Source organism: Mytilus californianus, unplaced genomic scaffold, assembly GCF_021869535.1.
Source record: "Mytilus californianus isolate M0D057914Y unplaced genomic scaffold, xbMytCali1.0.p SCAF_10, whole genome shotgun sequence".
Taxonomy (NCBI): Eukaryota; Metazoa; Mollusca; class Bivalvia; order Mytilida; family Mytilidae; genus Mytilus; species Mytilus californianus.
Window position 1 is genome coordinate 29,034,382 of NW_026262582.1, and position 27,838 is coordinate 29,062,219.

Genomic DNA, 27,838 nt, shown 5'->3' on the forward strand with positions numbered 1-27,838 from the left:
CTTACAAGGAAGCTTTTGAACCAAAAGTTCCAAGTGGTGATGTTGAATGCATCCCCGTATCATTATGGAATATCTGTTGCACAGATGACGACGGATATGTTCCAATTGTCGTAACCACAATCAGTCATCTTTTCCTCGAATGCGACATACCAAATTAGACTTAACAACGGGTTTGTACTTACACAACTAACACAACGGGTGCCACACGTGAAGCAGGGTCTGCCTTCCTTTCTGGATCACATGAGATCATCTGCGGTTTTTGGTGGGGTTTGTGCTGTTCAATCTAGTTTCCTATGTTGTGTTGTGTATACTGTTTTTTGTCCTTTGGTCGTTTTTCGTTTTTTTCCCATTGCATTATAAGATCGTTTTTATACTTATGAGTTTGATTATTCCTTTGGTATATTTCTCCTCCCTTGTAAGATTTCAAACAAGTGCCATTTTACTTTCCAATGAAAACATTGTTCATTGATAAAGATCGAATGGTTTTGTTAACATCCTTGTTAATGGAATATGGGCAATTGTACCATATCCTTATTTTTGAATTACACTTTGATCTCTATCCGTATCAACAATAAATATTATCTTTATCATGCAGTACAATTGACCAAATTTATAAAATAGGGTTTATACATGTATATACGTAAATAAATTAAATCCCATATATCATGTTTATTACTTAATTGTACTGACCCCTCATCCATATCCTCAACCACAAATCGCTTAATTTAGATCAATAAAATTGAACTATGGGAACTTCTTTTTGAAAAACCTGTTTCGGAGCATTCATAATGTGATAAAGATTGTGTAACCGATATCAAGTTTAAACATCAATTGTTAACTTGTCTTTTAATATTTTATTGACAATATCACAACGAGGTAATAAAAGTCTTTATTCAATTAAAATACTGTTGATCCACAGGGCATTTTAATGAATGTCGTTTTGTTACCATTTAGAATTATCCAGTTGACCAACAGTAAGTTTTAATTTGTTTTGTTGGAATAAACGCAAGCTATTTATATTATATTATGATGAATCTTGAGAAGACAAAAATAATTTCTTATGAATATTCATTTATTTCAAAGATATTCTAACTCGTCTGGTATTTTTTTTTATCAAAGATATGTGTTTGGGACTTCGGATACGACGGTGGACGGTTAAACAGTGAGTATATTTCTTCTTTTTTTTATAATGAATTTCTTTTTATTTGCACATGCACTTAATAGTAAGTTATACACATTTTATGAATAATATGATATATAGGCAAAATGTATACAACATATTAAATAAACACAGCTATAAAATAGTTTGATACATTGAAGAATATGATTGCAAGATAAAAGCTTCTGGATAGAAAGTACATACTTTTTATTTATACAACATATGGTGTCTGTTATTTATCTTTATTGTTATGACAATGTGAAAGGGGTCTCTTCCGGTATAAACAAATTATTAATAAGAAGACTTTCTAAGGTTCAGATGCTTTATTACCAGAGAATAAAAACTCTGAAATAACAAAATTATAAACATTAATGATACTTCATGTAACATAGAATATATTATACACATACTATATCACAGACAATTTTAATACAGTTTAAACAATTTCTAATATAATAGTGTTACTCTAAACAGTAGATACACATTTACTATGGAATGTTCATTCATTCAATTGTGTAGTGAAATGTACATCACATGTCACATGTACTTTAATAAACCGGTTTCTGTGACCGACATTTAAATATAACGGTAATCAGTTTCATCTTGTTTACAACCAAATAGAATAAAATGTATATTAAAATTACTTCTCGCAAGTACATGAAAGTTTACAATTAAACTTCACAAATATTACAACATTCAAAAAGTATTTACTATGTCTGAATATCGACATATAAATTCTATACAACTGATTTGCTAAAAATGCGCAAATCGTCAAAGGAAATAATCCATGACTTACTATTATTTCTATAGTATAAAATAGTACAAAAACTACAAATTATGCGTTTACCACTTGTGGAGTGAGTTCTCCAGTAAATTAGGAACTTGGCACAAAGTATAAACAAGTAATCTACATCAGAGTCCTGAAAACCAAAATACAATAATAAGAACGGACTTTTAGTAATTATATAAAATACTAAACACATGACAATTGTATTCAATTCGTCCATATAAAAATAGCATTACGCGAACATGTAACTCGAATATTCTTTTCACAATATACTCTAATTTATCATACATGCCGCCATTTTTCTACATGCAGTATTCGTAAAATACTGTTATTACGATATCTCTTAACATTATATAATTACGCTATGACCAGCGGCAAATATTACATTACTCTATAAAAATATATAAAAATATGAACTAGCTTCTTTACCAAAATACGCTCATTCAAATCTTTCATTCCGGTGTTATAAACATGCGATCTGAAGAGTATTTACTCGAAAATAGGAAAGTTAACCAAATCTATTAATTCGTGTCAAAATGTTAATAAAGAAGAATGTGCAACTTACTAGTCATGTCTAGAAAACTATAAAGCTGAATCTAGTAATATACAGTCTGTAAATATGGTTTCTGAGTTATAACATCTGGATAAATAAATGGACGTCTTTCACTGACCAATGTCCAGGTAAAATTCTACACAAAGAGCACAAAGGAAAAACTCAACTTAACCGCCAATAACTAAGAACCAATCAAAACAAGAGTTCAATTTCAACCCCCATGAATATGTATGAGTAACATTACTCAATACGTAAATCATATACTAAATCAAATCTTAAAGGATAAATATCCTTTAGTAACAATACTTTGCAAGAGTGAAATAAAAAACTAAGACTCAAATAAGAATTTGATAAGTTGATTTTTAATATAAATCAATGATTTCCAAAGTGCAAATTACATAATTTATGAAGCATAAAAAATCACTCTGCTACAACAATAAAGGTGTCCCGGGGTTCCAACAGTTCTCCGCCCTACTAAGTCTACTCTTTTATTTTTATAAAATAGATATTTTTCTATTAATAAGTTTTCCTTTAAATACTTTTTTAGCGCTTGTCATGAGTATATATCTGAATTATAGTCATTTCGTACCCTAACCATTTCGTACCCTGGCAAAAACCATTTCTTAACCTGACCGTTTCGTACCGTGACCATTTCGAACCTCATGGAATATTTATTGAAGTTGAATTTCAATTCTTATGAATTTGTCCCTGTAGAAATATTCAAAGTATTATATATCAAGCTAGAGAAGGCGGTACGTGCCTTAGCGACGTTATTTATCTGTAATCTGATTTACACGGACGCAAAAGATAAATATTTTATCTTTTTACTTGCTATAAAAAGTGCAATTAGTTCTGATAAAACAGGAAAAGTGCTATTATCTTAAATTTTCCTGATGCAGTAATATTTTCCGAAGATGTTTTGTAGTTATGGATTTGGAATGAAATCTTAATTGCGTCTATTTTTCTGTCATCAAATTGATACATTATCACTGCTTTTGTATGTATATATGAATCGCTGTACTATCTTGTCTTTTTCTGGTTTAATTGCCAAAATCTTTTTGCTGATAATTGATAGCATTTCTATGTAAATTAAAATGTTATTTAAAACTATGCTATGTGAGCCTTATGACTTTTGAATTTTCACCTTTTTCATTGTGCTGTTTCTAGGATAAACAACCAGATAACCAACAAGATTTTTAATTGCACAACTTTATTCATATAATGCACCGAAAAGACATCCAATGGGTGCGTAGTGCATCATTCTAGTATAAGGTAAAAACTGAAAAGAAAAAATAAACAACCTTTACAATATGATCAAAACATCATAAAAGCATTCATAAAATGTTTCTCTGCTCAAAAATACAATGAAAATGACAAAAATAAAATATTAATCAAAAATGTCCCAAATGGCGTGCCATACATACTACAAGTAGTGACGAATACATAAATGTCACGAATGGCGTTCCATAGATTTAAAATTTAACCGGGAGTTTCATACACAACTCGTATCTCAAAAATTATCTTTCCAATAGGAATATCAAATAAAAAACATTAACGGGGGTAGAATAAAATATGTTTGACAATATTATCAATATAAAAAACTTACCACGTTACGAGACAGTGAGGAAAGAACATGAAATTATTGTCACAATGTTTTCAAAACAAAGCAGGAAGTGATGTGATGTTACAAAAAATAGAGTCAAATATGGAACATAAATTCCGGAATTCCGGTGACAGAACACTCCTCGTCTGATATACACAGATATCACTCTTTGTAAAAACAACAAACACAACATTTTCTAATCATCTGTTGAATAAAAAATATACCTTGTACATTTATTCAAAAACTTCAACTTGGACTACCGATACCAAATATCATTATATAACTGAACTTATGCTTTTCAAAAAATAACATATATACATTACAATATCAAAGGTCATCAAAAATACCCAATTGTTCATTTTTGTCATGACTATCAATCAATTAACATAAGTCAATAACAAGTGTTTTACTCTGAGACTAATAGTACAAGTTCTGTGACTGGACGGGTATATACAACCGGTTTTCCTTCTCTGATTATGCGCACACACTTTGCGGATAATACCATCAGAACTGATTAAAGATTCTTCCACTAATCCATGTGGCCACTGATTTCTACACACAGCTTTGTCTCTTAACAGAACGACATCACCTGTTCGAATATTAGGTCTATTTTCCTGCCATTTCCGCCTAGTCTGAAGTGTCTGAATATATTCTTCTCGCCATCTAACCCAAAACATATTAGATAACATTTGAACTCTTCTCCATTCCGCTTTATATAGATCTTTCAAATTAAAGTCATCTAGCGTATAAATTGTGTCAGTATCACATGTTTTCTGTGTAAGAAGTGTTGATGGAGACAGAATAATCGGTGAGTCGGGGTCTGAAGATATCGGAACAAGAGGTCTGTTATTTATAATCGCAGAAACTTCTGCCATAAAGGTCACAAGAACATCATGCGTAAGATTTTTTCCATTCACTGATGACAGCATAGAGTCTAATATCCGGCGAAAAATTCCTATCATCCTCTCCCACACTCCTCCCATGTGAGAGGAGTGAGGAGGGTTAAAAATCCACACTGTGCCTGATTTATATATGAAGTCTCTTACTGGACCATTTTCTACGTTGACTGTATCAATTTTCAAATTTTCTGTTGAACCAACAAAGTTTGTTCCGCGATCTGATCTAAACACTTTCACTTTCCCACGATTCGCCACAAATCTTCTAAGAGCATTTATGAATGCCGAGGACGACATCTCTACTACCAATTCGATCTGTACTGCACGAGTTGTGAGACAAGTAAATAATATTGCCCACCGCTTAGACTGTGCGCTGCTCCACGGGTTTTTCGAGTCACTACATTCCAAGGACCAAAGGCATCGATGCCAACATTAGAAAAAGGTGGACCAGGTTCAAGTCGATCGGATGGTAGATCAGACATCTTCTGAAATTCAACTACACCTCTCAATTTTCTACATTTAACGCAAGAATGAATGAATGACTGTATTAAACGCTTCACTCCGGTTATCCAAAAACCTGCCTTTCTGATGGCTCCTTCGGTAAAATGGCGTCCCTAGTGACAAACAGTTTCATGAAAATGCCGTATGAGTAACTTGGCAATGTAATGCTTACCCGGGATAATGATAGGGTTTTTCTCATGCAGTTCAATATTTGCCTTGTTCAATCTTCCGCCGACACACAGAACACCACGTGAATCAAGAAATGGATTTAATGACACAAGAGTACTATTCTTGGGAAGACGCAAATGTTGTCTAATGTTATCAATTTCTGTTTGGTAAAATTCATTTTGAACCACTCTAATAATAAATAATTCAGCTTCTTTATAAGTTTCAACAGACTTAGACCTTGTGTCCCCAGTCACTGCTGCCGTACGATACTTGGCAACTTTTTTTAAGAATGATATAGATTCTACTAATCTTATCCACTCTGAAAATCTCTCAAAGCGCTCCGATCCAAGAGCCGTTTGAAAATCAACAGATGTTTTTAAAACATTAACCCGCTGCAATGGACGCAATTCCTTGTCATCAGTAGGCTCAATCAACGGATATAAAGTTTCTGAACATGCTGCTTGATGTTCACATTTAGAGATGAATTCTTCGGGACCGAGAATCCACAGACTACTGTTTACTTTATCTGCCGCAATACTCCTTGTACCTTGATCAGCTGGATTTAGTTGTGTCGGTACAAAATTCCATTGCTCCGGAGAGGAGCTCTTTCGTATACGCTGTACTCGATTAGCCACATACGTATAAAATCTTCTCGTTTGGTTTGTTACGTAACCTAATACAACTCTACTGTCACTGTAGAACTTAACGGTGTCAATCTTTCAGTCTAAATTGTCAGTTACGAATTCTGCTATTTCAACTGCCATAACAGCGGCGCATAACTCCAATCTAGGTATAGTATTTCCACTCATCGGCGCTAACGTCGTTTTTCCTAACACAAAACCTAGATGGGAGGATCCGTCATGGTGAAAAACTTTTAAATATGACACTGCTGCAATCGCTTTCTCAGATGCATCTGAAAATGTATGCAATTCAACTTTTGAAGCATCTCGAATTGAAATTGGCGTAAACATTCTACCGATCTTCACATTTTCAAGGTGTGTCAAAGAAGTTCGCCATGTTTCCCATTCTTGTCGATTCTCTTCTGATAGCGGCTCATCCCAATTCACTGATTCAGTCATGAGCTTCCGGAGTACAATTTTACCCTGAATAGTCACTGGCGAAATAAAACCAAGGGGATCAAAAATACTATTGATCGTTGAAAGGACGCCCCTACGTGTAAACACTTTTTCACTGTCCAAAACTCTGAAAGTAAAGGTGTCCGACTGCAAGTCCCAATACAGACCAAGTGTTCTTTGTAATGGCAAATCGTCCGTATCCAGATTTCGCTTCTCCAAATTTTCAGCAAGATCATTAGGATTTAGCGCAGCCCTTACTACGCTGCTGTTTGATGATAACTTATGTAGACGCAAGTTTCCAAATGTCTTGAGAGCTTCTGTAGTTCTATTTAACAAGTCAATTGCTTCACTCTCATTGCAGACTGATGTGAGGGCATCATCCTCATAGAAATTTCGGCAGACAAATTCCTGAACATCCTTTCCGTAAGTTTGCTGAGCAATCTCTGCTGTTTTCTGGAGTGCATATGTCGCAATAGCCGGAGAGGGACTGTTACCAAATGCATGTACTCTCATGCGATACTCTGTTAATTTTTTCTTGATGTTGTTGTCCTCATACCACAGAAATCGCAAATAATTCCTATGTTCCTCGATTACAGAGAATGAATAAAACATCTGTTGAATGTCTGCCATAATACCAACTATTTCTTTTCGAAACCGTACGAGAACGCCAACCAAATTATTTGTAAGATCAGGTCCCCTGAGCATCACACTGTTTAGAGAAACATTGTCATAACTCGCAGAGGAGTCAAACACACATCTTACTTTGTCTGGTTTTTTGTGATGGTAGACCCCGAACACAGGTAGGTACCAACATTCTTCATTATTCTTTAGAGGAGGAGCCAACTCTGCGTGTTTACAGTCAAAAAGTTTCTGCATAAATGTAAATATGTGTTCTTATTTTACTGTATCTCTATGAAAACTTTTCTCCAATGACTTAGCACGATGTAAAACCATTGCTCTGTTGTTTGGAAGACGTCGTCTCGGAGTGCGGAAAGGTAAAGGTGAACACCAGTTACCATCTTTGTCCTTCTGGAGATTAGTTTGCATTAATGTCAAAAATTGTCTATCTTCTATAGATAATCCAGGTTTGTCGTCTTGTACAGTGCGTTCGAAAATTGCACTTGTAATTGTATCGTCTTTCTTTTGAGAGACTCCAAAGTTAACACTACCGCAGCCAAAACACTCATGAACGTCATAATTGTAAGGACAAGGTTGAAGGATCGAAGCTCGACCATCTGGTGCAAGATGTGTCAGATATGCAGTAACATCATCAGGAGCATGTATTCCGCCTAAGCACATGTTTCCTATAACTACCCAGCCTAGAGGAAGTTTTAGTGATAACGGGGCATTTCGAGGTCCAACAATTTGTTCTAAAACCTGATGTGCTTCTGTCATGTCTCTTCCAATGAGAAGCATAATTTAACAATCTGGGTCCAGTGGAGACAAGTGATCTGCCATTTCTTTCAAATGGTTATGTCTGATAGCAATATCCGGTGTGGGTATTTCCTCTCTGTTATGCGGTAGATCACTACATTCTATTAACGTTGGTAATTCCAACTGAACCTGTCCATCTAATGACTCAACTACAAAGCCACTGGCTCTACGTCCTGACATTTTCACACGACCTGAGCATGAAGATAACATATATTCTTCCAATGTACCATGCACTCCAAATGTGTCGAAAAATAATGGTGATGCCAATGAGCGATTACTCTGGTCGTCTAATATGATGTAAAGTTTCAAGTTATCATATCGTCCATGTTGTCCAGGTCTAAAAACTCTCACTGGCAAGATTTTTGCGCATGACCTTCCATGGAATGATGTCCCACAAATTTCTGTGCACTTAGTTGCAACATTGTCATTTTGAATATCTATTTTTTCCTCCCCGCCGTGGACAGGCGAACTTGATTTATTATTATTCTGATCTATCGAGTCGATAGAGCGATTAATATGTAATGCTCCAGGATGGCGGTCACTGCCACATTCGCTACATCTAATTGCGTTAGTACATGTTCGTTTCACATGTTTTGTCGATTCACAACAACCGTAACAAATTTTATGATCATTGATAAACTTTTTACGTACTTGGAAAGGTTTTGCTTTGAATGCTTTACACTGGTTTAACGAATGTCCGGTTTTATGTAACAAACATTGTTTTTGTAAATCAAGGTCACTAGAAACATCCGTTTTGTGAACTGAAATAGCTGTCTTATATGCTGGTGGTTTGGCAGCTGTGTATGCTTTTTTAGGTTGGTTTGTCTGATCATACGCGAAACTGGGGTCGTTTCTTATCTGGCTCAATTCTCGAATAAACTTCACAAAAAATGTAAATGGTGGAAAGGTTACTTGTTTTTCTCTTTTATACTGAGATGCTCTATTTGTCCATTTTTCTTGTATGTTGTACGGAAGTTTATTCAGTATAGGGAGAACTCCGGACGAGGAGTCAAAGTACGCTAACAGTGAATTATATTTGACATCTTCCTTAATGGATTCTATTTCAGAAAGAATGTCTACTAACTCATATAGCTTTTTGTTGTCTTTCTGTGTTAATTTCGGGAAATTGTTTAATTTGGCCATTAATGACGCTTCAACTGACTCTGGAGAACCGTAACGTTCATCTAAGCGTTCCCATAAACGTTGTAATCCTTTTGTTGGATCATGAATATTTGATGCTCTAATACTGTTTGCATGCCGTGTAGATTCAGGACCTAACCATTTCACCATAAGATCTAACTCTTCCATCGCTGTAACAGAAAGTTCACTTTATATGTTTTTGAAACTAGCCTTCCATACAGCATACATTTCAGGTCTATCACTGTAAGTTGTTAATCTTGATAATAGCAAATCTTTCTTTAGAAGGAATCGTGTGAGATCTGTAGCAATATTCTGATGTGTGCTTATATCAGGATGAAATTGAGGTGCGTTCTGATGTGTGCTTATGTCAGGTTGAATTTGAGGTGCGTTCTGATGTGTGCGTATGTCAGGTTGAAATTGAGGTGCATTAGGATTCAATGCATGTTCTTGAACTTGTATATTTATATCGTTATCATTACAACCGGCACTTACACTTGGCACATCATATTTTGGGCGAGACGGTTTTGGTGTTGGCATAAGTGAATGTTCATGGACTGCATCGCCTGATGTCTGATTTGCAAATGGATCACATGGTACAATATTATCGTCTGGCGGTAATTTTACATCTTTTACTTGAAGTAGCTGCTGTTCTACATATTGATTAGTTCGTTCATAAACAGGTTTTGATAGAAGAAGATCAGATTTTTTACTACCGCAAACATTTTGGTCATATTCAAGCGCATCTGCCTCTGCAGAAGCGGCAGCCGCTTCCTTCTTATAATTGAGCAATTCTAATTCAGCTTCCAACTCAGCCTTTTTAGTAAATGTCTTTGCATTTGAAACTTTTTCTTGTTCTTCTATGTGTGCCTTCAGTTTCTGTAAATCTGCCTCTTTCATGGCGAATTCAAGCTTAGCCTGGGCTGCTTCTGCCTTTGCACGCTTTCTGATTGCTACAGAGCTTGAGTTTGAAGAAGTTCTAGACTGTGCTTGGGATCTATGTGGTAATTTAGATGCTTTTTCGTCCTTGTCTGACACTTTTATTTGTTGAAGTGCTCGTTCTAAAATGTTTTTGTACTTCGAATCCTCGATTTTGTGCTCCTCATACACTTGGAGACTTTCCTCTGTCTTAGTGTTCTTAAGAAATTTCATATAATCATCTGAATAAAGACTGTATTTACAGTAACACAAATTTAAAGTTTTCTTTAATTCTATCAATGTGTTGGTGTCTTCTTGTTTTGTCGTAGAGAATCTCTCAAGGCAAAGTTCTACTTCAGTTTGTACGAGTTCAATCTTCTTTGAATGAGTATTCACGTTAGCTCTATAAAGGTCAAGTCCACGTTCCGTGAGAGTGCGTTTTCTTGGATCCGTGTTATCACCATTCCCATGTTGTGAATCCATTGTCTCGTCTTTTTACTGTGCTGTTTCTAGGATAAACAACCAGATGACCAACACGAATTTTAATTGCACAACTTTATTCATATAAGGCACCGAAAAGACATCAAATGGGTGCGTAGTGCATCATTCTAGTATAAGGTAAAAACTGAAAAGAAAAAATAAACAACCTTTACAATATGATCAAAACATCATAAAAGCATTCATAAAATGTTTCTCTGCTCAAAAATACAATGAAAATGACAAAAATAAAATATTAATCAAAAATGTCCCAAATGGCGTGCCATACATACTACAAGTAGTGACGAATACATAAATGTCACGAATGGCGTTCCATAGATTTAAAATTTAACCGGGAGTTTCATACACAACTCGTATCTCAAAAATTATCTTTACAATAGGAATATCAAATAAAAAACATTAACGGGGGTAGAATAAAATATGTTTGACAATATTATCAATATAAAAAACTTACCACGTTACGAGACAGTGAGGAAAGAACATGAAATTATTGTCACAATGTTTTCAAAACAAAGTAGGAAGTGATGTGATGTTACAAAAAATAGAGTCAAATATGGAACATTAATTCCGGAATTCCGGAGACAGAACATTCATCTTCACTTAGTTTATTCTATATACTATAAAAAAAAAAAAAACAATCTTTCGTACTTCTATGGGAATTATACGCATCCATCAATTGTAATATTTGTTACATTTTACAACAGTTTTTATTATTATAAAACATTTCCTAAGAATGTATTGATACAACGTTTTTACTTTTTGTTTTTGTTTTCGACTTATGAGTTTTGAATGTCCTCGTGGTATCTTCCGCCTGTTTTAAAGGATGCATTTAATGAATTATAATTTTTGAGTATTTAAATTATTAATCATGGATGTACACTGAAAATGTCTTCAATTTTGTAGTTATTAATAGCGAATCTTTAATTTAAACGGAAGACAAACTTCTGATTAATGTCTACACTTTTATATTGTCTTTATTTCCTTTCAGTGATTATACTTCAATTAAATCTAATATGTAAATATTATTATAATAACTAAATGAACACTTTATAAAAGAAATATTAGTCATGACACCAAAAGCACACATAGAAGAAGTCTTGAAGAAAAAAAGTGTCGGTAGGGTTTACATGAATCATAAATTTGATACATGTTATTTCATAAATGATATTTAAAAAAAAAAAAATAAAGGATCATTCCGTATGTAAATAATGTTTTTTTTTCAGCTTTTCGAACTTTTATAATTTTGCATGTTGTATCAAACCGTGTCATGCTGCTTGATTGTCATTTGTATAAAATGAGGAGATGTTGTATGATTGCCAATGAGACAACTCTCCAAAAGGGAAAACGAAGCGAATTTAAGCAATTATAGAACACAACTACGGCCTTCAACCATGAGCAAAACCCATTCCGCATAACGTGTTTTAATCATCTGTAGTTATATATCAATTGTTTAACAAACTACACACACTTGTATCTATGAAAACAAATATTAATAATCTATGATCATATAAATATAAAAGTAAGGAGATGAGGTATGATTGCAAATGAGACAACTATCCACCAAAGTTCAAATAAAGTGGATAATTTAAAAAAGAAATATTTTGACACCACACATTTATTGGCAAATATAGAAGCATATTGTCTGCTCCTTTGTCATCTTTTACTATTATGACAAAACCGGACCCTGGAGTCGTATGACTATATGCGATGTAAATATTAATTTTCAATTGAAAAATAATTATTGTCGATATCACATAGCATGCAGGTCTAAATTAAGTCCAGCAATTAACAATTATTCAATCATTTAGTATGTTTTATGGGCCAACAGAGATGAAAGGTTGACCATTTAAAGTGATACTTGAAAGAGGAAACGGGACCTATTCGATGGGTACAAAAGTTTGTCTGACAATTTAATTATCGCCTACACATTCCGTATTAAACATTTATTAAAGGATGGTTTTACATGCAGATAACACGATATTCAAAATGCCGATCACTATGCTTCTTTTCACCGCCTCAAACCAAAATCAACCCCCCTGTTAGAACGAACCTTTAGGATGACAGATTACAATGTTCTATGTGCCATATCTTTTCGAAGTTCATAATTATAAAAAGAAGCTGCTTCTTCGTTGTAAACGCTCTTATATTTAGTAATGTATCAATGCAAATTTATTTGTAATCCACCCTATTTCAGTAATTTTAATTGAACGGACACCTCTATAAAAGTAGTGACTGTGGTAATTTTGAGTTCAGTGGCCAATACTACAAGTTTAATTATACCAGAAATGTATTATATTATACCTAAGAGACAGTGAGGTTGAATATAATTTATGTAATACGAGAATATTTTAAATTCTTTTTTTCTGAATGTTTCGCACACAACAATCATTTAATTCTTTTTCTTCATGTCTATCTATACTACTAACATAACGAGGTCCAATTTGTTAGCCGACATGACGTAAAAACGACGAATTCAAGAATTCAACTTTATATATAACTAATATAGGACAATGGTGTTAATTAAAAATTACACCATTCCAGGACCTTTTGTTTTCCACCTAATTAATTAATATTAGCAACAATTAACAAGTTCCGGGTCGAATCCGATACCGATACCAATAGTATATGTCACCTGTTACCTATTACCTAATCTGTACGTTCCGCCTCTGTCAGGCGCACCAGTCACGGGTCATAATCACACCTGAACTGCGTCATTATACAGGAATTGACACTACTAAATTCAATCATTGTCACATGTAGTTTCCGGTTGCATTAAGAAAACCAGGACGGGTTCAAACAGAAAGATTTTGAAAGAAGACTAAAACAGTGCACCTTATAATCAGCATGACTTTATCAGATGACAATACGAATACTAAAAATCCAGGCTGAAAATAAGGCGTAGTTACTTTAATTCAGTCACGGAACCGCGATGTCGCGGTAGTGTTCTAGTATCAATACTTAAAGAATATTGACAATCTGAATTAAAGCGGGCTAAAGCGCTAGCTTTATTAGCTATACACCAATACAGTTTACATCTCTTGCACTGACATCGACATGGAGATACCAAAAAGGCTGATTTCATTATTATGGCACCCTCAACGGAGTTGGGGTGACATATTGTTATTGTACGATTCTTTTTTTCATTTTTATTTTTATTATTATTCTACACATTTTGTCCATTCTCGGAATCGTATGGACCAATTGTAATGGAACTATACAATAATGTTAACCACCATTGTCAGAAGTGCACTGAGAATTGGCACTTCCAAGATGGCCACTGTTACCATGGTAACAGTAAAAGAGTGAAAAAATGAGATTTTAGTTTTTAGTGGATAATTTGAGTATGCCTGAACATTGGATCATCAAATTTTTACACATTGTAGCTGTCCTCTAAATACAAGTTTTGGATGATTTTGGGAATCCTCAGATCTACAATGTTGCCATGGAAACTGATCAAAAATATCAAAATTTTTAAAATTCTTTAAAAAATGTATGAAACTTTACAGAACGGTTGACTGGCAAATCTAGATGTGGCATTTTACTTTGGAATTTCCAAAATGGCTGCCGTTACCATGGAAACAAGGCAAAAATATCAAAATGCTCAAAACTTCATAAAACTTTACAAAAATGTTAAACACCTTACATAAATGTAGCTTTTGACTTTTGAATTTTCAAAATGGCCGTCGTTGATGATCAAATCGTTCAGTAAATACATACTCATAATATTCATGTTAAAGCTAACCAATTAATCCATCTTCAAGCTCGAAAAATTCGGAAATAAAAGGGGATAAAATGGGGAATTAAAAAATACATATTTGTAAGCTTAAAGGTGCACACGTACATGTACTGTGACATTTGATAATGAATCCGCATTTAACTTTTGATATAAAAGTACTTAACTATCTTGGCGAATCCAGGTTTATTCGAATGCGTGGTTTACCAATATAAAGTGTCCAGAAGCTCGTTTGTCTTTATCAGTGCAACACATATAGTTTCTTTTCTTTATTTAAATGCAAATCAGAATATTTGATATAAAAAATTAGAACAGCATTGAAATGCCTCTCGCCGTCGCCCACATTTCAACAGTCCATGGGTAATGTAGTACAGGTTCGGATTGCACTAATAGGAACTATAAACCCTTGAATATATCGACACTCAATCTTGTTTTACCACAAACATATTCCGGATGAAGGCAAATCCAGAAAAGCACGTCGGCTCTGCTGGTGAACTGTTAGTTCCCGAACGTATCAGTAAGTGCTCTGGTACTGACATGAATAAAAACAATCTTTTCAAAAATGTTCGTTAATAAATTAAGTTACTTAGAAGTAGATTCCAACTATCTCGGTCAAAATTGACCGTAGCCGAATTTGGCTATTATTTTTACTTCTACATTAGTTACATCGTTCATAATGTTTCTAAGAATTTGTACATCCCTTGTATGCAAATCTTAAGGTCGGAGTGTCCTTGAGGGTAAGTACAGAAAAGCGCTTCGGACGTACAAAATTTGTATATATGTATGAATTATGTTTATGTTTGATTATATTAAAGTAATGCACCTTATGATGACAATCACAAGCTCTAACTTCTGAAACACTAAAAAAGTGAATGGGTCCTATTAGTCAATATGAGATGCGTGGTTGCATGGGTATTCTATAATAGCAAAAGGTGTTATTGCCATTTGTTGTCCCAGCAGACAACAAACCCTCAAAGAATATATTTTTATGAAACAACTTTGTTGACTGCCTAACAACAACACTTGGTATTTACTGTAATCTATGTACTAGTATCTTACTTAATCATCGACATTATTCAACTTAAAATAAAAACTAGAACATATGCTTCATAATAAGATCTTGTTCTAGGAATAATAGTCTAATGGACGAACTTTAACAAATATCTACGACAAACGTTACGATTTCATTTTTCCTATTGTCAAATAACAATTGCTTTCGGAAGTACTAGTACCAAACCATCTGCCAAATGTAGCGCACTAACACATCTCAATTGATACGCTATGCTTGGCATGTTTACAGTGTACGGAATTCTTGAATAGGGATTTGCCTCTCACTAAAATTTATTCCCGCAGTGTTATGAAGAAGACTGAAACAATGTGTATGTTTGACAGTTCAACAGAGACATTTCGTTGTGGTGTAAGATCTAAATACTTCTAGGAACTTGTCCTGTCTGCATTTCCCCGATTGTGCAAAATTCCTTTTCATGACATTTTTTTTTAAAACTTGAGACTCGTACCACATTCACGCACCTGGTCTTGCTTTGTAATTTCTTCAATGACATGCTTTGTTCGATTTGTTGACGAAAAATATATGAAGCAATTTTTTTCCTTTTAATATGTTCTCCTTTAATTTGTATTCAATATTATTTCTTTTCTCGATTTTATTGATTCTGCAAAATGTTTCATTTCAACGCCAATATTTATCTCTTGCATTACTAAACTTGGGCATGACAAACTTTATTTACGAATGAAAGAACATTTCCAATACAATTTGTTACCTTTTTGAAATCCCTATCAAAATACCCTTTTAAAAATGGAAGTACTAACCTTCATCTATCGATCACTTAATCAGTCAAACACAATTGCATGACCGAAAAAATGAAAACAAAAATATACCTTTAAAAAGCATACAGGATACTAAAGAATACTTTTAAAATGTCCTAAATATTATTTTCAGAAAGCTATCATTGATATTTGTTGCTTAGCAAGTGTAGATTGAAGCAGACTTGCCATCATACAGACATAACAGGCGAAGTTTTTGAAGAAAGGTAGATCATCTTAATTAAAATCTATAATGAATTTATGAGTGGGCACAGCAAAGACATGTATGATAAGATGTTGAAGGACATGAACACATTACCGGATATATCATATATAACACGAGATGTCCTCAAGTTTAAAAGTAAATCATACTCAACAATTTCTGCAACTTACAAACAATTCCAGACGTAAAATACCAAAATATATGACTATGGAACGCTGCGGCTGTCTTATTAGTCTAGCTTTCTTACAATTTGACGAAAGATACGCACGCTTGACGAATCATACGTAAGACCCGTTTGAGGGATCCTTTATTTTGACTTTTGAATTCTTTTTATGTAATATTAATCAAGGTTGTCATGAGACTTAGATAGCGTTTCGCCTCAATGTTTGCCCATCTAGGACCATAACACTGCATGCAACAGCATATGTCAAACTTGAATTTTTATGTGACATTGGAACTTTGTGACGTACGATGAAAAAAAAACTGTGGTGAAAGACACAACTCAACGAAATTTGCTTAACATTGACTCGTCAGAAGAAAAAAATACCCCTAAACAAATTGTGCTCAAATATCCACCCCCCCCCCCCCCCCCCCCCCTCAAAAAAAAAAAAAAAGATAATGCAAAAATAACTTCTTTGCATGATCTAACCTAAAAAAATACCAGTGGAAAATAAATTCCCATCGCCAATAAGAAAGAATACAGAAATTACTTTGAAAATTCGAAATTTTTAATTTTGAAACCCTCCAAAAATAGTAAAATTTATTAAAAATGAGACCCCAAATATTTAACGGGGCTCGCATATTCATCAAGATGTTCAAATGTGTAATACATGTAAATGTACGAAACCAGATTTATTATTATTTGTCCTATAATAAGGGATCACGGGCGGATTCAGGAGTTGGGTGCATCTGATGTGTTTTTTACTCGGCAGACAAATTCCTAGCCTCATATTCTGACATTGGTCTATTATATGCACAACTAAGCCAGAGACAGATACGGTTTCATCTTCTGCAACACCTGAATTTTCCGTTTTATTTCAGTATAACTTGTTGTTTGATGTCTGTTTTTGTTCTGGACCATTTAAAGTTTGTTATACAGTGTAGACTATATATAGCTCATAGTCATATTGAACTCTGTTTGCATTGATGTAGATGCTCATCTATTTATTGGTCGGTTACTGTCTCAGCTGCGTGTGTGTGTTAGTTGTTCCAAATGGAATTGACACTATATTTTACAAATTTGCTGGTGTTTTGTGAATGCTAAATCACTGATTGGTCTACAACTAATAAAGGATTTTAAACCAATTGACGACGTTTAATATTATCTGATTAAATCAGGCATGCATCTAGCATTGACTGAATATATTAGTTTAGAGCATCATACTGCAAGAATTTCATTAAAATGTTAATGGTTTAAACATTAAAAAGAAGCATGCTTGAAAATTCACCCGCAAATATGTGTAATCGTGGTTGTCATAAGCAACGTAAACATAGACTCTCAGTGTTATCGCGGGAATGTAATATATACTCCCTTTACGTTCGTTCGTACCTTTCGTCAAAATGTAAAAAAGCTCTATTAGATACTTCGACATTAGGTTATGTGGTTTTATTATCATTTTATGATATTTTGTCTTTACATACTATGGTTTTGACATTTCTTAATGATGTTTCGATATTACTCAATAAGATTTTTGATATTACATGATATGGTTTCGTAATTACTTGATATAGTTTTGTCATTACTTAATACGATTTCATTATTATCTTATGTGGTAGTATCATTAGGCAATGCGGTTTTGATATTACTTGGTGGTATGTGGGATAACGCAATGCAGTTATTTCTTAACATGATGTGGTTTTGGTATTTTGTAACGATGAATTGTCAATTCTGTATATGGCTTTAGAATTATATAACAATGTTTTCAATTTTTAACAATTATAAATTACATGATGTGTTTATTCCAGTATTTGATGTAGTTTTGTAATTCGTTGATGTGGTTATCGCATTACTTGGTGAGGTATGATCACGTGACCATTTTTCAATTCATCAAGTAATAATAAAATCACATAACGTAATGCCAGAGTACCACATACATTTGTAAGCCAGCTGTGGCGTTCCTTGTATGACAATTTTTGTTTCAATACAATGAAAAATAGCAATTTTAATATAACTATCTATATATGATTGCTAATTCTTGCAAAACAATTTGAGTATTATAGTGTATATTTTCAAACAAAATTTATACGACTCTGCTGACGATATACGAACAAAAGGAGTAGGTCCGGTAAAGGCCGATTTTGGACTCAAATTCCAGGTTCATCTGATGAAAGATTTTGATCACTTTTTAAACACTTAAGTGTCTACTTCAGTCGATTCAATTAGTTTTTGTGACAGATTTGAACTGATTTTATCACTAAAGACGCTTAGATTCAAGCTTTAATATGAAAAATCTATCAAATATGCCATAAATATGTCACTTTTCAGATGATTTTTGTCAAAAATGAAAGTGGCCGCATCCGTGTTCACTCTCAACCTTTATATATGTTATGTATTATCATCAAATACAACTTGCATTTAAATATTAAGAATGAACACAAATGCGGCCACTTCCATTTAAGACGGAAGCCGTCTAAAATGTAACTCAAATGCTAAAATTGTGAAGATTTCAGTAATTTAGCATGACTTAATGATGCTAGTACCCGATATATATGCATTGTATTGTCTAAAACTGCCCATATTTATGTAGCAGAAGTATTCTACTTTGCAATAAATAGCTAAAAGTTTACATTTTAACAATTTTGTAAAACTGCTATATTTTGGGGCCAAAAAGGGGTCTTACTGGATCTACTCCTTTACTTGCATTCAGAAGTCGTAGAAAAAATCATGCTTTAGAAGTTCAAGGAGATTAAAAGATAAACACAAGACCACAACACATATATATATACATGTACAAATTTGTGCAACATAAACTGCGCTAAAAATGGATAAAACACCGAATGTTAAAAGAAAAGTAGTTCCTGCTGCGAAAGTGATTTCATTACACAACCTATATTCTCAATTTAATTAAATGTTTATTTAGCGAGGATTATTTACATCATAAAGCCTTAAAGGGGTTCTCCTCAACAACAAATATAAATGGAACACACTGAAATGTGTCGGTTTCCTGAAACGTGTGCGATTCCCCGAACATGTCCATATAACGTCATTATACGTTCAAACATATCTAGTGGGGGTAGGACGCCAATACACGCCCTTTCATCTACGCCTAATTGTCACCCGACTTATTAACAATACCATTACCTTCTACTGCACCGGATGCGCATTCCGGCAATTAATGTCCTTCCATGTTAATCGAGGGCAACATATTGGAAAATCGAAAATTTAATACATGCATGTACTATGAAGAACTGTTAAAGCACAGTATTATTTGAAATATGTGAAACAATTTCTACAGGTTGCCGGCGGCGAGATACCCTAATGGATAGTGAAGGTAGGTAAGCAACCCCGGACTATATTATATTATCACACATGTATTCTCTCAATAAAAAGTATTTAAATTGTACAAAAAATTAAGAAGAAAAAATGATATAAATACATTTGATTACAGATGTTACATTTCACATGTTGTACTATTTACACAGTACTGAAATACAGTAAACTTATGCCTAATGAACACTATTTTTCAAACTTTTAATATATACGTTTTTCTTGAATATGCATGAAATATTTGCAACTGTGACAAACAAGATATTCACTTAATATGTCTGGATTCCCTATAAAAACATACAAATATTTGGTTATTGTCATCCTTGCTTTGACCCCTCTGACGCTCTCCGCACAAGGTCCCGTTTTTGAATTTTCCGCTTTCAGCTCAGTATCCACTTTATTCTGCTGGAATTGTGACCAACATACTTCTTCATTGATGTCCTGGGATAGCAGTTTTGATCTTTTTTATCTTGTAACCCAAACAAAAACCCGACGTCTTCAATCGTGTACAACATTATTGAAGTTGTCGTAGCCGTTACCGACTTCCCAAAGGAAATAGTTTTGAAACGCTTGGCGTCTTAAAGTGGATACGTTTCGTCGGATCTAAATTATTGGACACGTTCTGGAAAGGTAAACAACAGATACGGTGAAGCGAAGACAATTATTGGACATGCTTGGTCAATAGGTGTTTGAAAGGACACCTTTGAGCGAAATGAATACGTTTTGGCGCGGCGGACATGTTTGGGGGATGGACAAGTTATATGTTACATATACACAATTCAAATACAAATACATTATATGTATCATGCCACAACGTACTCGCACATCCAATCAGATCATTAACGAACACTATTCGAATTAGCCAGATAATACTATTTGTGTTACGTAGGATGGACAGCTTTTAAAAAGACATTTGAATTTACACGAGGACAAATATGCCATTGTAATTTGCGGCAGAGGATAATTCTAATATCATTAAAGTAAGGACAAAAACATCAAAAGCGTAAAGAGGTATCTGGTATGTTCATTTAACGATAATAATTTCGATTAGGTAATGAATTATTTTTAAAGAGTTGTTATTCAAACACCTTAGTTCTTATTGCAGCCTAGTATGATACATTTTTTTCAGCTCTCATCCTAAAAGAGGACAATTAAAAAGAAGTGATTTCAATTACATTTTTTAAGTAAGGTTCACTAATTGATCGGTGTATTTTTACAGCGGCGCAACATGGCGCATACACATAGTTCCCAAAATTACTTCAGGCAAGGTACTTATAGTCAAGACTTCAGACAGCACCAACAGGTAAGGTTTCAGAAGATGAATAGTTATATAGGCATATATGAATTGGCCGTATTGGACATTTATTACCTATTGGGACCGGTATTTTCAACCTATCAATTTTGTAAAATACGTCGTGTAAGTCTTAACTAAGTATTCTTAGAACCACATACTATAATTTTCGTCAATATTAAATACATTTTAAGTGACGAAAAATTATAGAAATCATGCATTTTTATTTATCACGTGGTTTTCTGCGTCTTATAACATAGAGTAAGAATAATTTTAGATTAAAATTGCTATACTTTTTTGTGATATTGACACATATTAACTATAGCAGGTTCGGTTAATGTTTTAATGCAATTAAATTCCAGCCAAAAAATGCATTCAACGAGCAAACAAATCATGCAGCCTATACTGGTCTCATAACAACACAATAGTAAGACACACACAGACACACGAACATCCTCCATAAACCGCAAACTTTTTAATTTCAAAAGGATAAGTAAAAAAGAAATGTAAAATGTGTCCATATTCATCTCCAGCTATTAATATTTAGGTTACATATTTTGGTCAGCCTTTAACAATAACATTCAAATTCACATGAAGACAAACTTAAAATATGCGAGCACATGATAATTTTAATATCAGTATGGCACTAACAAAAAGAAAAACAGTGTAAAGTGGTTTCTGTAATGTTCCTATTACAGTGATTACAATTTCGACAGGGTTTCAAACTGTTATTAAAGTGATGGTAATTAAAACCACATAGGCATATAGCGATACATTTATCAAACTCTAATGCTCCAGGCGGAGGTAATATATTTTACTTTCATTCCTTATGAACAGGGTAAGGTTTTAAGGTCATTGTTGTATTTTTACAGCAGCTCAACATGTCACCTAGAACCTTAAGATAGAAGAACCATTGGGCTCAATATTGACATAAGAAAAATGGCTTATATTTGCGTGCAACTAATAGAGATGTCCATCACATTGTCAACATATATTTAAATGTGTCCAGTGGCAAATGTAGACATAATTGGCATAATTAGCAAATACAATGAATAATATGGGACAAACTGTATCAGTTCAGATTTGTATATATCCCTTGAGTTTCAGGTCTCGTCAGTTTACAAAAACAAAACATAATGTTGCAAACTACTTCGAAAATTATTTGTCGCAATATGTTTGTATTTTCGTTAAATATGTTCTATGTAAAGATTATAACCAAGGTTGTAATAATAACTTAATATTTCTCCATAGTTGAAAATAAATGAGGACAATAGAAATACAACAAAATTAATGTACATAAAAAGAAACGTACAAACAATTTCATGCTACGAACTTCTTCACAGTGAAATTGAAATTACAAAAACAATCATTTTTATTAAATCTGCTGTCAATGAGGCACATAATTTTACTTGACCAAAGTTCTCGTGTTTTTTTTTCACGGAAGTGTATCCATCTCTCTGACAAAGAATATGTATGATACATTTGCCACTGTGCCGTGTTTGGCTTATTGCATCAAGGTGTTGAGACGTACCTGTTTAGGGTTAGTTGGCCAAAACGCAGGAATGCTGTACCTGTGTTTATCATTTCCCGAAAGATTGTGAATACTTGCAGTTTAATTCTTATTCTAGAAATAATCGTATTATGTACTACTCTTTTATTTATTTCTAAATTATTTTCAAAATGCGATATTCAATATCCAAAATATTCATACATTTATTTAACTACAATCAGATTGTTCCCGTTTACACCAACTATTACAATACGACGAAAGAGCGTCATTTGTGACATGACGACACTGTTTCTAATCTATTTTAGACGAGGGACGATACTTTGGCTTTTTTTTCAAAAAGTTTTTAACCTCTCGGTCTTGAAGAGTTTTGAGTTCCCCTCGTAATAGCATGGCCATATGAATCATATCTAAAATTCGACGATCCAAATTCTCACATAAGAGGAGTATTATTTTCCACACTGGCGTCTGATGTTACTGACGTATAATTAAAAATCAAACTTCTGCTGGTTTTTTTTTGTATGTATACGAAATAATAGGTGGTTCTGTGTAGGGAGGTATACAGTTTTGAATGGTTGAGTCATTAAATATACTAGATAAGTTAATAAAATCAATACCTCTGTTAATATATTTAATTTTTAGTAACATGCCGTTTATGATCTTCAGGTTTGTCGATACGCGGGAACAGCCTATGGTGCCAAAAATCAATAATTATACGCGTACATTTATAAGTGAAAACGAGATTGTGTCACACTCCTCGAAAATATCATGTAATTTACTAATTGGTATTTGACCAAGTTTACATTATAATTGATGCCCACCATTGTTTTTAAATATACGTAGGAGATCATCAAGTGTATAATTTATACGATGTTTAATTCGTTGATTACGATTGATACGTTTGCCATGAGACCTACATGTATTTTAAGCTGTCTTTTATCAATAATATTCATGTTATCAACAGAAGACGTTTAAGATATTATCCCTTGTTCTATTATATTGTCATTTAGAGCAAGGGATATTCTGATTGCAGTCGTTTAATCTAAGACAGTTCGATAATTTTACGTTAACCTTCAAATTGTTTATGATTGCCTTTGTTGTTTCTGGATCGTTTCGAGTGGTTGGAATTTCATCAATTAAATATTGTGATTGTGTTTTCATAAATGTTTACAAATTATACTTTCGAAAATCTTAGGTTTTCGGAAGCGCTATAGGTGTTCATGTGTTCGTCGTCCCGTTCAGTTTGTCCTACTTATTGTATACCACACTTCGGCTTTGTCAAGTAACCAGATCAATGAGGATTTAAGTTCTTCAAGAATTGTCACGGGAAAAAGAGCGAAAAAGATCACCCGTTCACTGTTGACCTCACTGTATTATCAAAAGATAATATAGAGCATGATAGTCATTTTATGGCGTTGCACGGGAATATTTGTGGATATCCACATGCATTTTTATTTAATAATCTGGCTGCAGCGGCATTGCCTTTTTGACACAATTGTGAAAAGTGCTAAATTTGGAAGGGGAATTTTGATTGACGGCTGTTGAATTGATATTATAAATGCGTTTTTTTTTAGGACGTGAATATCTTTTAAGCAATGGTATATTTAGTTTTCTTGCCATTTTGAAAATCATGATTATTTATTGGGAAATGAGAAAATTAGATGAGGCCAAAAGTCATAACATTGAATAAGGAATACAATAACGGAATATATAAACAATTTATAAAGGAGTCGAAGAATTCTTATAAAAAAACTATAACGAACAGCCCGACAATACATATAATAATAATTGCAAATGGCTGATATTTTTGTGCGAGCATATTAATTTTCTTAAATTGTTTAACATTTCATACCGATATAACATGTTACTTTTATTATTCTTCCCTTAGTTTATTTATTTTGTATTTACATTGTATCATAGGTCAAATTTATTTGTTCAGTGTTTGTTCACTGGTGTTAATATGTCCTTTGATTGAGTTAAGCTATTTCATTTGATATTTCATAGTGTGTCTTTCTATGTTGTGATGTTACACTATTGTTTCAGAAAAAGGGTGAAGGTTTGGTACCATTAAAACGTTTAAACCCGCTGCATTTGTTTGCAACTGTCCTAAGTCAGGAATCTGATGTTCAGTAGTTGTCGTTTGTTGATGTGGTTCCTAAGTGTTTCTCGTTTCTCGTTTTTTATATAGATTAGACCGTTGGTTTTCCCATTTGAATGGTTTTACACTAGTAATTTAGTAATTTTTGGGGCTATTTATAGCTTACTGTTCGGTGTGAGCCAAGGCTCCGTGTTGAAGACATTACTGTGACCTATAATGGTTTACTTTTATAAATTTTGACTTGGATGGAGAGTTGTCTCATTGGCACTCATACCAAATTTCTCTACTATATAATTTGGAATTAATTCAGATTGAATAGAAATCTGTCTAAAACATAAAAGATTTCAAACAAGTTTCTGTAAAACCGCAATACGTACAGCTAAACCAATCATGTGAATGATAGCAAATTTTAAATACTAAATACAATAGAGGACGCAAAACAGGGTTGTTTTGGCACATGTGTGATTTTCCACACCTAAAATATTTACCCCTTTTCATTAGAAATTGTAAAGCACGAGAGAACAAAAACGATACATCTAGTAGTGGAAATTAAATCCATTTGTTACAGGGAGATCGTTTGTGTAATGCTTGTTTTACCTGTGAATTGTGGAGTGAAAAAATGATATCGAGAGCATAAAGCATAAACCTGTAATAAAATGAGTGTCACAATATAAGATTTCCATCCAGAAAGTCCTTACATCAAATTGTCATCTGATTTCGAAATCTTGGTTTAGTATTTCATCAATTGCTTTAAATCTTTCTGCCCGTAAATACCAATTTTTAAGATTATGTACATGTACATGTAATGTCTTACTCCCCTCGGTTTTTGGTATGGTATGTGTTTCTCAGTCTTTAGTTTTCTATGTTGAGTTTTGTAAACTGTTGTTTCTCTTTTGGTCCTTTTCTTTTTTTGCCATTACATTGTCACTTTGTTTTCGACTTATTAGTTTGAATGTCCCTTTGGTATCTTTCGCCCATCTTTTACTGGTAATACCAATTTTGATTCGGTTTGTATATTAGTCAACAAAAGTAACGATACACAAGTTTGAACTCCAATTTATCATAAAATATTATAAATAGGTAAAACTGTTAAATTATCCAATGAAAAACATTAATTTGCATAGCAAATGCATATGATTAAAAGAATCTGAACAAACTGGAAAGTGAGAAAATACCGTGTTATTGAACACAGAGGTCACATTTATTTATTTTATTTTATTTATGTCAGAGTGAACATTTACAGAAAGTTGTAACTTGATGTGACCAGAATGTAAATTAAACAAAAACTAAAGTCTACCTTAAACAACATTTTTAACCTGATATACGACACACGGACTTGCGGACAGACGGATAAAGCTCATAATGTTACTCTACTATCGGAGATGGGATATAAAAAGATAAAAAAAAAATTTATTAAGAAAAAGCTAAGTTAATGCCACAATCACTGACAATAGCCCTTGCATTTGAATAAAATACATACATTTTTGATAGCCTGAAATATTTACAAACGTTGAGCAAGAGGCTTAAAATTGTCTCGATTACCAAGACACATATACAAATTAATCTTACCTCCTATGCATTTGTTAACATTGGTTAAAAGCGACCGCGTGGAGACCGTGTTTTTTTAATATGGGGTTATAAGTAGGCGTGGTTTATTCTTATACACGGTTAGCAGTGGTGTTATGTTCCTTTATAAAAACAACACGGCGTTGAGGAAAAATCTTAAATGTTTAGCCCGGACAACAGATGAAGAAATTGATGATGAACGATTGAAATAAATGCTGAAAACACATTAAAAGCCAACAAGTTGTTATTGTTGGCATTTGTTTTTGTATAGACCAATGGAAGTAAGTTCTTTATATTGAAGACTTGATCACTTTGATTGGCCACTAGTCTAAATGCCACATGTTAAGATAGTCGGTAATGTCAATTCTTTACACAGTGTGACCTAATACGATATATATTGGGTCAGTAAATTCCATATATATCGTATTAGGTCACTAGCACACTGTGTATCTAATGATACATACCCTACTGCCGGTTTTCAAAAAGGCTGTTTAGAAAGGTGGCACAGATCAAAATCCATTGTATTACAATGCCCATGGAAAACGGAAACAAAAATTAGCTGTACTCTTTAGCCAACACAATTTATCGAAAAGCAATCGGTGACAAATAACCTATTTCATATTACCTCCCATAAACTTCCAAGTATATCATAGCTTAACAGCGAATACGTAGGAACCGTGTATATTTAATATTAGGCCGTTGGGCGTGCTTTTTTAGAAAAAAATATATGGTCAGTGGGCGTGGTTTATTCTAAATACACAGTTAGTATTATTTTTGTCTATATAAAATTGTTATTAATAGCATTTCTTTTTGTATACACCAGTGCAATTAGGGTCTTATTATTCAAAACTTGCTCACTGTAATAGTCCACCAGACACGAAAATAGACAGAAAACATGAATTGTATAAATGTAAATATTGACATCGTGTAGCTCAGACTCTATGATGCCCGTTGTTCATTTTCAGTAAGAGACATAATTAATTTGATACTTATTTTTTTACTTTAATGACATAATAAAGAAGAATGTTCGAAAGCATATAACATTGGTTAAGCTCAACCACATTTAATGCTAGTCCGGATGGTCTGTTGTACTGACCAATATTGTAGATTATTCCTGTTGTCATTAGTATATTTATTTTCAGGTTTTGGTGGCACCCACCTTGCAAAGAAAGCAAGAACCAACTACGTGTGTGAATGGAAAGGTAACTAATTCATCTTAATACTTACATTGCATTCAATTTGTAAAAAAACTTTCTTAACAGCTATTTCTGGCAGACCGATTTTCTTTATATACTCCAGTTAAGATTATTTTGTAGCAACTTGCTTTCAAACCAGCAAATATGGAATAACTGTCCTTTCAATAAGATCATGAAGATAGAATC

At 33.5% G+C, this 27,838-nt stretch overlaps 3 long non-coding RNA genes across 3 annotated transcripts in view; 1 reads left to right on the forward strand and 2 right to left on the reverse strand.

The window, feature by feature from the left end:
* LOC127717900 (uncharacterized) overlaps positions 1-27,838 on the reverse strand; it is a 221,339-nt gene that overhangs the window by 137,318 nt on the left and 56,183 nt on the right. The window lies entirely within an intron of this gene.
* LOC127717898 (uncharacterized) lies at positions 1,099-27,747 on the forward strand. The gene is made up of 4 exons (XR_007989464.1): positions 1,099-1,162; positions 16,421-16,511; positions 21,214-21,297; positions 27,599-27,747. It is a non-coding gene; the product is annotated as an uncharacterized LOC127717898 (long non-coding RNA).
* Positions 10,773-11,314, reverse strand: LOC127717899 (uncharacterized). Its single transcript, XR_007989465.1, has 2 exons — positions 11,185-11,314; positions 10,773-10,857 (listed from the first exon to the last, which is right to left on the reverse strand). It is a non-coding gene; the product is annotated as an uncharacterized LOC127717899 (long non-coding RNA).